The following is a 12,009-nucleotide window of genomic DNA, read 5'->3' as shown; positions in this document are numbered from 1 at the left end:
TTCCTGCTTCTGCACACGTGCTCAGGAGAGAGGGGATAAAAGCCTGCTGAGAAGTTGTCCCCGCGGGCAGAGTGTGGTCTTTTGTCTTCGCTCTGACCCTATTTGCAAATATACCTTTTGTGTTGCTAATAGAGTGCGTCTGAGACAGAGTTCTTCGCCTCCCGAGAAACGAACCGCAGCCATTTCTGCAACAAGGCCCCAAGCCAAGTTGTAATTGAAGTGCATTGCTAGGGTCACATGGGGAAAACTGAAAATAAATCTTTTAGTGAAGGCCTCTATCAGCCCAAAGCTCTTGGAGTCTCACTTTCATTGCAGACAAATTTATCCACAGTTTAATATTGTTTGTAAATAAAAGTTTCTATGATCTAGTATTTTAAAGTCTGTGATTTATTTGTCTTTACAAGGTACACTCCATGTGTTGGTAACACAATAATACTCTATTTGCAGTATTGGAACTTCAGGGTTGAGGGTTTTTTGTCCTCTTACCACCTAATGAATGAGTGACTTGTTCATGTAATTCCTACTTAAACAAGCAAACATGCAAGTGAACAAATTCCCTGCTCTGTAGAAAAGGAGGTAGGTTAAGGATTAAAGAAAGGGACTAGCTGATGATAAGTAATCTTAGCAAATTGTTGCTCATTAGGGGGCAGGCTGCTACCATATTAAACCAGAATGCTAGAGGAGTGTTAAGGAGATAAATTCAAGAGTGTAGAACAGGTAGGGCAAAGCAGAGAGATGGTAAGAAGAAATCTTATCCTGCAAAAATGTGGAGCAACACAATATTATTTCCACAGTCAATTTTAAAAGCTCTGTGATCCTCATTATGTACCTGGAGGAGCCTGATTTTTCTTGTGCACCTGAAGAACATTTCTAACACCTTTTAGAAAAAAAGACAAAACTTGGTGTCCTCTTTGCTTGGCTAAGAATTTACTGCAATTATGTTGTGTCCCCAGCCTTGTGCTTTCATAGGACATTACTAACCAATTACTGTTGCTTATAATGCAGGTAGCTGTTGCTGGCTTCATTCACTAAAGGAATATTTCAGGTTTAAGGCACTGATGACTCTTGTGTTGCAATAGAGTTCTTGTTCTTCTTTAATTAATCTGTGAGAGAAACATGACCAGTGCAACAGAAGTGGGCTCAGGACACACATACAGCTTCTGTAGAAGTACCTGAGGTAGCATGCAGCTAATGTGCTTGGAAACTGCTGGCAGCATAGCTATGGCAGGACAGAGCTCAGTATGTGTTGCAAAACCTGTCGCTGAGCTCCATGCTGCCAAAACTGCACTGCTAGCAGTACCTGGGCTAACTAGTTCCAAGCTAGCCCAGGTATATATTGTACCTGCTGCATGCTATGGTGTAGGCCTACCTCAGCTGTCTGAGAAATGGTAGTGGCAGTGAATCTGTTATGGCTGGATTTGATGAGATACAGTCATACAGGTTTTAGAAGGTCCACTTACAATTTGCCTGCATGTCTATTGGGTATAATGGAGAGAAGAAATTAATGACCCTCCCCAGAGAAAGATTATGGCCTTTGTTTGGCTGTGGGCACTAGCTCCTTTTACCTCACCCAGATCTATAAAGCAGTTTAGGTTTTAATTCAACTTAACAGCTCAAATTCAACATCAGCTGCTAAACTCCAAAATTACCTTGAAGGCTTTACTCCTATTTTGGTCCAGGTTACCTAACTCTTAGGCACATCAAGCTAAAGACACACCTTTTTAGAGCATAGACTTAGCCCTAACATCATTTAAGGGGACAGATGAATGATTCATGCGTGAAAAAGCAATGGGCATGGACTTGTACTTGCTCACAGTGGCATAAATTAGGAGTAAGCCCTTCTAAACCAGGGGATCTAGTGCAAAATTGGATTAAGTCAAATCAGGATCAGTGCTTTCATTCCTATTAAAATGGCAGGTAATCAACATGCATCAGACTTAATACCTTATATATATTTGTTTCTGTAAGGACAGATAATTGTGCTTTTCAACTGTGCACCATAGACATTCATTTTACTTTTACATTGTCCTTGCAGCAGTAACATTTTTTCATTTATTATTACTAATTGGCATCAAATAATTACATGAGCTGTGGTGTTTAGCCTCCATTTCTAAGTAGATAGCTCAGCATGGCTAATCTGGAAGTAGGATGATCTTCAGAATTAATATTAATTACTCTGATTTTCTCTCCTTACTCAAAAAAATCATGTTGATAAACCTATTACCTGATTAATGAATACCTGGTGTATAGCTGTAATATCCCTATATCACACACCAGTGATGAGAGACCATACTTTAATGTTTTCTAATATGTAGACTCTCTCAAGAAACACTTGAGTTACAATCTTGAAGAGGGAACAGCCTGAGATAAGTTGAGAGGGGGTGAGACAGTGTGCTTAGAGCCCTAGCTTCCATCTTTTTTCTTCTATGGAGAGAAGTCAGGAGGATGAACTTGATGAGAGTCTGGAATGAACATGGGGAATTGGTTACTGGTTAGATGGGTGTGACTTATGGAGGGGAGGTATAAATTTCAGCAAAAATATATTCTTTTGTAAAATGTCCGTCTTTCTTTATGTCAGTTCATGGCACAGTCAAGCACTCGGCCTGGGCTCTGGGCATGTAGGCCAAAAATTAACAATCCAGCCAATTTAGAAAGCCTGCAGTTGTTCCATCCCTCCGTGGCAAAGAATATGTCCAGCTACAATCCACCAGGAAGATATCCCAAACTTGCCCTTCCCTCAATGTAGACTTTATCCTGGTTTGTCCTGGTGTCCTGTTACCTCTGATAACATATATAGCATCATTTTGGGTTACACAACTCAGACATAAAGCAGGGCACATAAGGTCCAGTTCTTGACCTCCCTTCATCTCGGTATAGCACACAGCCTTGGTGAATGCTGAGCATCTTTGAGAACTGTGCCCTCGGTGACTTGCTCAAGGTATAGCAATGGGGACTAGAACCAAAATCTCCAGCACTGTGGGCTCTTTACACCTATTTCATACCCCTACATATCACCCTCAGACATGGTCACTTATCAGAGCACACATGTTCATAGATTTTAAAAGGAAGCATTTTAAATCTATGTGATACAACTGTCCATTCATGTGCTAACACAGTGGTGCAGCTGACTGGCAATATATTTATTGCTGTTAGAGATAATCAGACTATGAGCACAGAGGGAAGAGGAAAGACTGAAAGAGACTGTGGTAGCAGAGGTAGAATTGTTCACAGTTGCCAACAGGTTAAATGAAGTCTGAGAGCACCTTGGCTATTTATTTTAGGAACACAAACCCTCTTCCCCACTGGAGTTTTGGCTTGTTTAGAGAGTATGGTTAAACCGTTTATTAAAGGAGACATGTGACATTTCTTTGAGTTGTTTACTGGCTGCATCTACATGAGACGCTGGCTGTGCAGTCATTCCTGTGCACTCATTTAGTACTTCCTTAAATAAGTACTAAATGACTGCACAATAGTCCAAGTTACTGGAAAGTAGTGCCAACAAATGGCTTTTTTTGTGATACTATTGAACAGTAGCCCAAGACTACTGTGCAGTAGCAGCATCTCTCAGTTTCTGCCATGTGATGCTACTGCGCAGTAGTCTCGGGTTACTGTACCATCAGTGTCTCATGTAGACATGGCCTTGTGTGTCTTTCAGACCTACTTCTTCCATACTGGGGCTGGTAACTACTCTCAGATAGCGAGGTCATTATCACTAAAGCAGGTGACTACGGGCAACATCCTTCAGATGATTCCTCATGATGTGGACCACCATCCATCCATACAATTCATACATTCACATACTACTATTATTTTGGTGGGATGCACATGTACCCGTACAGTTCAGGTGTGCGTGTTTCTGATACTTGCAAGAAATAAGGGAAATGTCACACATTCCAATTTCAGAGTCCTGAGAAAAGTAACTCCATTGTCTGAGAGGAAGAAATGATTATCTTTTTGCAGCCTGTTCATAATGCTTCTTTAACAAGCATCAAACAAAGGCAGACAAGCAGGTAGATATAATCTGAGAATGTTTGAGCATAGCTAGAAGCAGGAAACACAGAAATTAGGAGATGGCCCTGAAATAATCAAAAGGCCATGACAATAGCTTGGAGAAAACATAGGACACGAGAGATGGATGGAAGGGATAAATTACTTGAAAGATAGCAGCTTAAACTAGCAAAATGATTTACAAGAGAAGTTTGACTCAGTATCAGGGAATTGGGAATGGATTAGCTTTTGTGGCCCCTTTGTTTCTATGGATTCTTTGCTTGTTTGCTGTTTCCAGAGCTGTCCCTCTTCCTCCCACCCCTCCATTTCTACTTCTCCTTTTTCCCCCTCATTTTCCACTTTTTGTATTCAGATCAGTCACTCCACTGTATACATTGTTTTATGCTGTCCTTTTATAGCATCTAATGATGTGAACTCGAGTGCACAAAAGCTTGTGCTATTTATATATCTTATTTAGTTGGCCTATAAGGTGCATATCTGCCTTCTGCCTGACTTCAGACTAACCTGGCTAACTACCATTCTCTGCTAATGGACAATCTATACCCATGACTGTCAACCTGTGGTCTGCAGACCCCTGGGCAGCCATCGACTATGTCTAAGGGGTCCTCAAAAGATTACTATGATCAATCAAGAGTGTGTGAATACCCATAGTTACCATTCAAAGGGGTGTGCAAAAGGTTACAAACCACTGATCTATACAATGGGTTAAAGGTTGCCTAGAGACTAGCAGAGGAGGCAAGAGACACCTGACAACCTAGGAAGAACCTGACAGATTTGAAGACAAGGCTCAAGTGCCCAATGAACACAGTGGGAGGATCTGAGAGACTTGGATATACAATTCACTGGCTGGAGCAGACTGCCTGGCTTGAGGCTCCAATAAGGCAAAATAGTGCCCTTAACCTGTAGGTTACTATTTTGAATGTTCCCAATCTACTGTGACTGAAACTAGTGACAGCAGTTTGATGTCCTTTGGGAAATCAATTGTTAAGAGAAGAAAGGGTGTGCAATTAAGATAATCTCTCCTCTGCATGTAGGGTAAAATTTGGCTCTACACTTCAGTATTAAGTACAGGGGAACCTACTGCCCAGCTTTTGTTTTTGAAATAACCCACTTACCCACTAGGGGACGCACACGCCTTGTGTATTCTAAATCAGTTCGCTTACAGATGTATAGTTCACATTTTCAAACCAAGTTGGCATCTCATTTCAATTAGCCTCTGCTGCTTACTTTGCTATGTAGCTGGCAGGTAGTGGATCATCTCCTCCCACAATTCCCTCTTCTAGAATTAAACACTAGATAAAACCCTGAAAGTGGAATACTTCTATGTCAGTATTGCAGATATGGGGGTAGAGAGCTCTTATACGTTATGAGGTGCTTAATGTATTCACTAAAACCACATTTTGAAATTGAAGAAAGAGAGAAAAATCTGGGGATGAAGTTGCTGGTATGGCAGAAGTGAGCCCGAGTAAGAAGTTTTGTGATTCTGAATCAAATCATGTCTCTCCAGGGTGGTGCTTCTGCTCACATTTCCCCTGCTACACCCATTCTCTTCCCATAGCCAGCTTCTTAATGGTGTTTCTATATGTACATATTAATGTAAACCAATAAACTCCTGCACATACTGCACAAGAGTTTATTGCTCCCAGACCATAGTGTTTTGAACTGTGTTGGAGCAGCCGCAGCTGGCAGCGGGGCCTGTAGGGTCAGTCTGCCAACCCGAGGCTGCTCCAACCCAGCTCAATGTGCTGCAGAAGGGCTGGCTGGGGTACAGGGCTACTCCAGTGTGGGGCTAGCCATCAGGCAGGCCCCACACTGAAGCACCCTCATGTCCCAGCCAGCCACGTCAACAGGTATGTGTCCATTGCTATGGAGTAAAGGACTCCACAGAAGGATAGTACTTGTGTTTACAAGTACTATCCTTCTGTGGAGTTTATTAGTTTTCTGCAGCCTAATAGAGCCACATGTGTAGATGCTGAGATATTTACTGCAAAGCTAATTAATCTACTCTGCTGTAAACATTTTGTGTAGACATGTCCTATTATCACCATGCACTACACACAGTACAAAAACAGGGTGCACAGTGATACTTGAGCTCAGTATCAACGATGGTATTTTTTTTTTGGAGTAGCTGGGACTTGAACCTGGTTGTGTAGGAAAGAAAAGCTCTTCTTGCATCAGGTACTACCTAGTCAATGACATTAAGGATTTTAAAATAATATAGGAGAGCTGCTTCCCCTTTCCAACTAGCTTTGCTTTTCTGGTTAAAAAGAAGGGGAAAGGCATTCATTCAGAAGAAGTGTTCAAGATAGAAAGGGCATTAAATGCAGGGATTTTGCCTCACGTACATGAAAATCCTTTGAAATGAGACATTCAGACGTGGATTTTGAAGAAAACAAGTGTCCTGAATGGTCGTGTTAGCTGATTGTCTGTCCTAGATAAAATTCACAGTCCTGTTGTGAACTAGGAAGATGAATAAGAAATCAATAGATCTCATTTCAGTGACACAGGGAATTAGGAAATTGGGTCAAATTCATCCTTGGGGACAAGTCTTATTAGAGTTGCACCAAAGATGGTGTTGGTCCAGTAGGCTACAGATGAATGAGAACACAGCGTCACCCAAGGCAAAATAAAAAAGGAGAAAAGCTTTAATTGTTATGATTGTTACTCTAGTTTCCTTCATGCTACCTAAGCTTAACTGAGGAGACTGCATGTTAACAAAAACATGCTGCAAATAATGTAGTACTATACTGCGCATCTTTTAGTAACAATAGCAACTTTCCACCCATCAGATAACCTCTAGGAATGCAATTTTCCTCTGTACAACAGGTAGAACCTGAATTGTTCTACATTATGGACTTCTACAGTAAGATGATGACGAAACCAGATGCGTTTGCCTTCATCAGAGGTATCTGTCAGCTGACTGAACCTGGGTAGTCTGGTCAGATCTGAGACAGACTGATTTCTGCAGGAGCAAGCCACTTTCCTAAGAGTTTGCCAAAAAGAAATGTGTGCCTGAGGGCATTGTCATCAAGGAAGCCCCATGCTAAAATATACTTGCCTACCACCTCTTTCTAGTTGCTGTGGACAATAAAAGCTTTTGGTGACAGCCATGCACTGAGCGATAGATGCTATACTGCTAAGCTGTACTCTGTGAATGTCCTTAGGTAGGCATTTGAGAACTCTGTGAAAGAAAAGCTATTCGTGAGAGCAACCAGAACTGCCAAATTGTCTCTGCAAGTACAGTACTGAGGGTCCAGAGGCTACATGACTTTTTTCAACTTTCAGTTCTTGGTAATGACATCGTTACCTTTGCCTGTTTTTATAATGTTAGGCATCTTCTATGAAAATAAAATCCTGGATCAATCACTGACTTTCAAAAGTATTTTGTTCATTCATTTACCTTTCAGCTCATGAATCCAGGTATGTAGACAGTTACCTTCAGGGTCTATTTATTCTTTGAAGTATGTGCAACTCCTTGGTGTCAACCACATTCTGGAAGGAGAATGAATCTTTCCATCTCTAAATAATTCAGCAGTTTTCTTTTCTCTGAGTTCCCATGAATCATACCAAAGCTGTTACCTGAACAGCATACAAAACACAGAAGATTGGTACATGAGACATTTAGTTCTATTAACTTAGCTTGAATTTCCTCCTTATATGGACCATCTATTGCTTAATATTTTATTTTATAATTATCTGTGGGCCAGAAGGACACATTTTCTTGTGATGGACACAGCATCTGGCTTCAATAGAACTGAACCAACTTATGCCAGAAGAGAATTTATCCTGCTGTCATTGTCTTCAGTTTGCTGGACTTAACAGAAAACCTGACACTGCCTCTCTCACATGTGCCCTTTAGAACCATATTTGTAACCACTTTGATGCACTTTTCCCTCATCCAGTTATTCATTCTCTGGCTCACCATATGCATTCATCCCTTACATAGCCTGTTCTACCAATCACCTTTTTATCTCTGGACCTCCCTGCTCCACATTGCCTGCTCCTGTGAAAAACAAATATGTATTCATCCCAGAATACACCTTGGCATTGCCTGCCTGCCTTTTTTTTTTTTTTACTGTTTCCTTTATAAACATTGGGCTGATTTGTGAGTAAAACTATGAAAATATGAAAGCTGCTGGCTGGGGAAGATGAGTTTGCCTCTCACCATGACTAGAAGTAGAGTCATGTGAGGAGGGACAATGGTATTTATATGCTGCTCTAGGACTGTAAAAAAATGGGACAATTACTTGAAGAAGAAAGAAGGGGAAATTCCACACCTTTTTTTTCTTTTTTACAATTCAGTTAACTGCTCCATCACTCAAGAAGCTCAGCTATTATACAGTAGTGATAAACAAAGGACCTGCCATCTAGGGTCTCACTGGTGAGACTTCCAGTGCAGTGTTCTGCCATTCTCTCTCTCAGAGGCCAGTATCAGCTCTTTTAGAGGAAGTCATATGTGGTCCTGCAACGAGGCATTATGAAAGCCTCTCTTGTTTTTAAAAATAGTTTGTACAAAGTTCTTGAGAGCAATGATATCTTGCAACAATGAATTCCACTGCTTAATTATGCACTGACTCCAAAATAAAAAGTAGTTCACTGTAGAAATGGCAAGTAATAAAATGAAATAAAGGCAGCTGCTGCAGGATTAATGTACAGGGTCTTCATAAAGTCCTTGTGCACTTTTCAATGTTAATAACTTAGGTTGTAGGTGTAATAGAAGCAATCTATAAATGGCATTTAAAAGCAAATTTAATAATTTTTAGGACAATTAGAGTACACAATGCTAGACTTCAACATAACCAACATTTGCTTCTTACAGATCATATGGACTTCAATTCAGCTAGCCATAGGACACAGTTTACCTTCTCGTCTACAACAGCCATTTTTGGTATGTCAAAGCATCTTATATAAGAATAAATTCATTACTACTTATGAAGACTAGCACTGTACACACTAGTTGCCCTAAAACATTAATAAATTTGATTTTAAATGCCATTTACAGATTGTTTTTATCATACCTACAACTTAAGTTATTAAAGTTTAAAAGTGCACAAGGACTTTATGAAGGTCCTGCATTCTCATAACTGTTCCTTTCCATTATATTTTGGATTTGTCCCATTGCTACCTTGTTCTACTTACCTCCCAATATGCTTGTACACACAATTGGATTCACTGGTACTTATGCAATACAGGTTTTTTTCCTCCTAGATTTAATAATCTAACCCAAATAAGAATTTTCACACCTAACTTTAAAGCATCCCAGGGTTACTTTAAATCAAAAGAAAGATAGGGACTGCAATATCATATATATCATGCACATAAAACATACAAAAAGCATCTTCTTAAACAAAAATTTATTGGCACAAACATACATGTTACAAATGTATACCACACTCTTGGAAAATATATTCACCACTTGAAAAAAATCACTCTAAACAAAAAGGTACAGTAATATCAAATCTTGTAAACTGTCACTATTTTAGCATCAAAAATGCAATCAACAAAAATGTTTGCATGCAGAATTTCATTGTTCAGAAATGGAGTTTTGCTGACCTCCATAAAGCACTTGGAAAAAAAATCTTGGTCTCTACAACAATTTTTCAAAATAGCTATGTTAAGACATGACTGGAATGTTCAGAGGCACAAATCACTATCTTCCGCTCAGTACAGTTAAGTATACAATATTAGAAATGCCACTCATAGCACAAAGACCTTTCAAAACTGTGGTATAGCCTAATACAACTTGAAGGGCCTTAAAAAAAATAAGGTTAAAAGCTTGGTCTGGATTTAGTTGTTATCAGCAGCTTTTTCCATGACAGGGCATCTTGTTATTCTAGTTAGAAAAACAAAATTTTAAAGGGTTAGATGGGGAGAGGTAGAAAAATTATTTTAAATTTCATATGACCGTTTCAGCTGCTCAAAAGACTCTGGCCTTTCAATGGTGACTTACAGCAGAGCACCAAATGGAACTCTGTCATTGATCTCCACAGTGCAGGATCAGGCTGGTAGGCATGTGGCCATATTGAGCATCCTGACCATACAGTGCAGATGCCACTGAAAGCTTTACAATTGACTCTAGTGGGCAAAGGATCAGACTCTACATATGCAGATAATATAGGCTATAAAGAACATTTTATAGTCCTTGGGCCAAATTCAGAACTGACCTCACCAGATGACTCTTAATATGAAGAGCAGTTGCTGTCTTCAGTATGGCAGGTTTATGTTTTGTTGCATTTGCTTCCATCAGGTCTGAATCTGACTCTAATCTGGCAATGTTAATGCCACAGAAAAAGTAATAGTTCTGGCTACAATCTTGGGCGCATGTCTAAGCTCTTGGTGTCTTGGGACTCTGAGCATATCCAGGCACAGATTTTGGCCAAATGAATATAAAATCACAGGCAACCCCTTCTTAACACTCTTAATTGGTTCCTGAAAAACTAAATGTTAGTGAAACCAAAAGTATTTAATGACCCAAGATGGTGACAGCAAGCGCTATAATGAAACTCACTGAGTGCTAAGTGAAATCAGGTATCAATTTATAATGAGCATTATAGCAAAATAGTGCTAAGCAAAACAGCATTAAGTGGGGGCTGCCTGCATCTAATCCAGGCTAGGGAGCAGTCACAGACAAAAGCTACATTAGATTTTTGGGGCATGTCATTATCCCACAGGAAGCAGTAAAGAAATCACATACTATTATGAACTTAAGAGAAATGTGTCTGGTGGGAAATGCTTCTTATTAAACACACATTCTGCACAGCAAATCCTTTTAAAAAGGATTATCACTTTTAGTTTTTTTAAGGGTCTCAGACATCTTGGCCTTCAGAGTCCTCTAAACAGGTGACTTCAAATAAGGACTGTTAGCTGAGCTGGGAATAGCCAGGGCAGAGCATGCTCCAACTGCATCCATTACCCCTCTATATCAGTATTGACTTTACTCCCTAGACAAGAGAATGTCAAGGGTATTCTCTGGGTACATGAATTTCACCCTCTTTACAGTACAAAGGACACAATGCACATCAGGATCTGGGCCAACATTTACAACAAGCAAGAATTCTCTGAAGGACATTGCAGACATTTTTTCCTTGGAAGTTGAGAATGCTGCTTCACATATAACGCAGATAAGTGGTGTGTAGATTATTTAACAGTAAATCAGCATAAACTGGGGAAATGACAGAGTATCAGGGAAAGCATCTAACAGAAGGGCACAGAATAAACCAGATATAAAAGTGTTACAAGCAATTTATTCAACTGCAACGTAGCAGGCACCATTTTTTCCACCCTCCCAAAATTACAGGAACTACAGAACTATTCCATATGAAGCAGGATATCATCTGTTAACATGGAAACATCCTTTCTGAGTATTAGCACTCTTCAATACTATAGGGCTGGGAGGTATAAAATATGCATAGTCCAATTCAGTGATTAACTATTTTATGTTTTATCTCCAATACACAGGTACCTTTTTCTGGCCCTGATCCAAGAAAACATTTAAACACGTGCTGAAGCATGGGATGCAAGTAGTTGCTTAAAGTTCAGCATCAGTTCAAGTGCTTTCCTGAGCTGAAGTAGTTTCCTGTTCATTAAGCACCTGAATGTGGGAACTACTGCACACTGGGTTTATCCTGAACCTAATGATTGCTGAAACTGGGGGGAACCACTTAGAAGCTACCACACAGGATTGAGTTTTCTGCATAAACTTTAGCATAAATTACAGCATTAAAGGAAGCATAATGATGAATTGCATTATAGGGCAGATTTCTATAAGCAACAACTACTATGACAGATACTAAATTAGTTTATCTGAATCATAGAAAATTAGGGTTGGCAGGAACCTCAGGAGGTCATCTAGTTCAACCCTGCACCCAAAGCAGGACTAACCCCAACTAGATCATCCTAGCCAAGGCTTTGTCTAGCCCAAGGGTAGGCAACCCCCAAGCACATGTGCCAGAGCATGGCATGCAAAGGCATTTTGCTTGGTACGTGTGCCTTGGGTAGGAG

At 40.0% G+C, this 12,009-nt stretch overlaps 1 long non-coding RNA gene across 1 annotated transcript in view; it reads right to left on the bottom strand.

Moving 5' to 3' along the window:
• Window positions 1–10,479, bottom strand: part of LOC109308729 — an 18,933-nt gene extending 8,454 nt beyond the window's left edge. Inside the window, exons 1-2 of the long non-coding RNA XR_002100704.1 lie at window positions 9,969–10,479; window positions 6,553–6,556 (exon numbers count right to left, since the gene is read on the bottom strand). This is a non-coding gene — a long non-coding RNA (uncharacterized LOC109308729). The remainder of the gene's footprint in view (window positions 1–6,552; window positions 6,557–9,968) is intronic.
• Window positions 10,480–12,009: the final 1,530 nt, after the last annotated feature.

The sequence above is a fragment of the Crocodylus porosus genome, unplaced genomic scaffold (genome assembly GCF_001723895.1).
Source record: "Crocodylus porosus isolate Cpor-Errol unplaced genomic scaffold, CroPor_comp1, whole genome shotgun sequence".
Lineage (NCBI taxonomy): Eukaryota > Metazoa > Chordata > Crocodylia > Crocodylidae > Crocodylus > Crocodylus porosus.
This window is presented reverse-complemented; position numbering and strand designations above follow the sequence as displayed.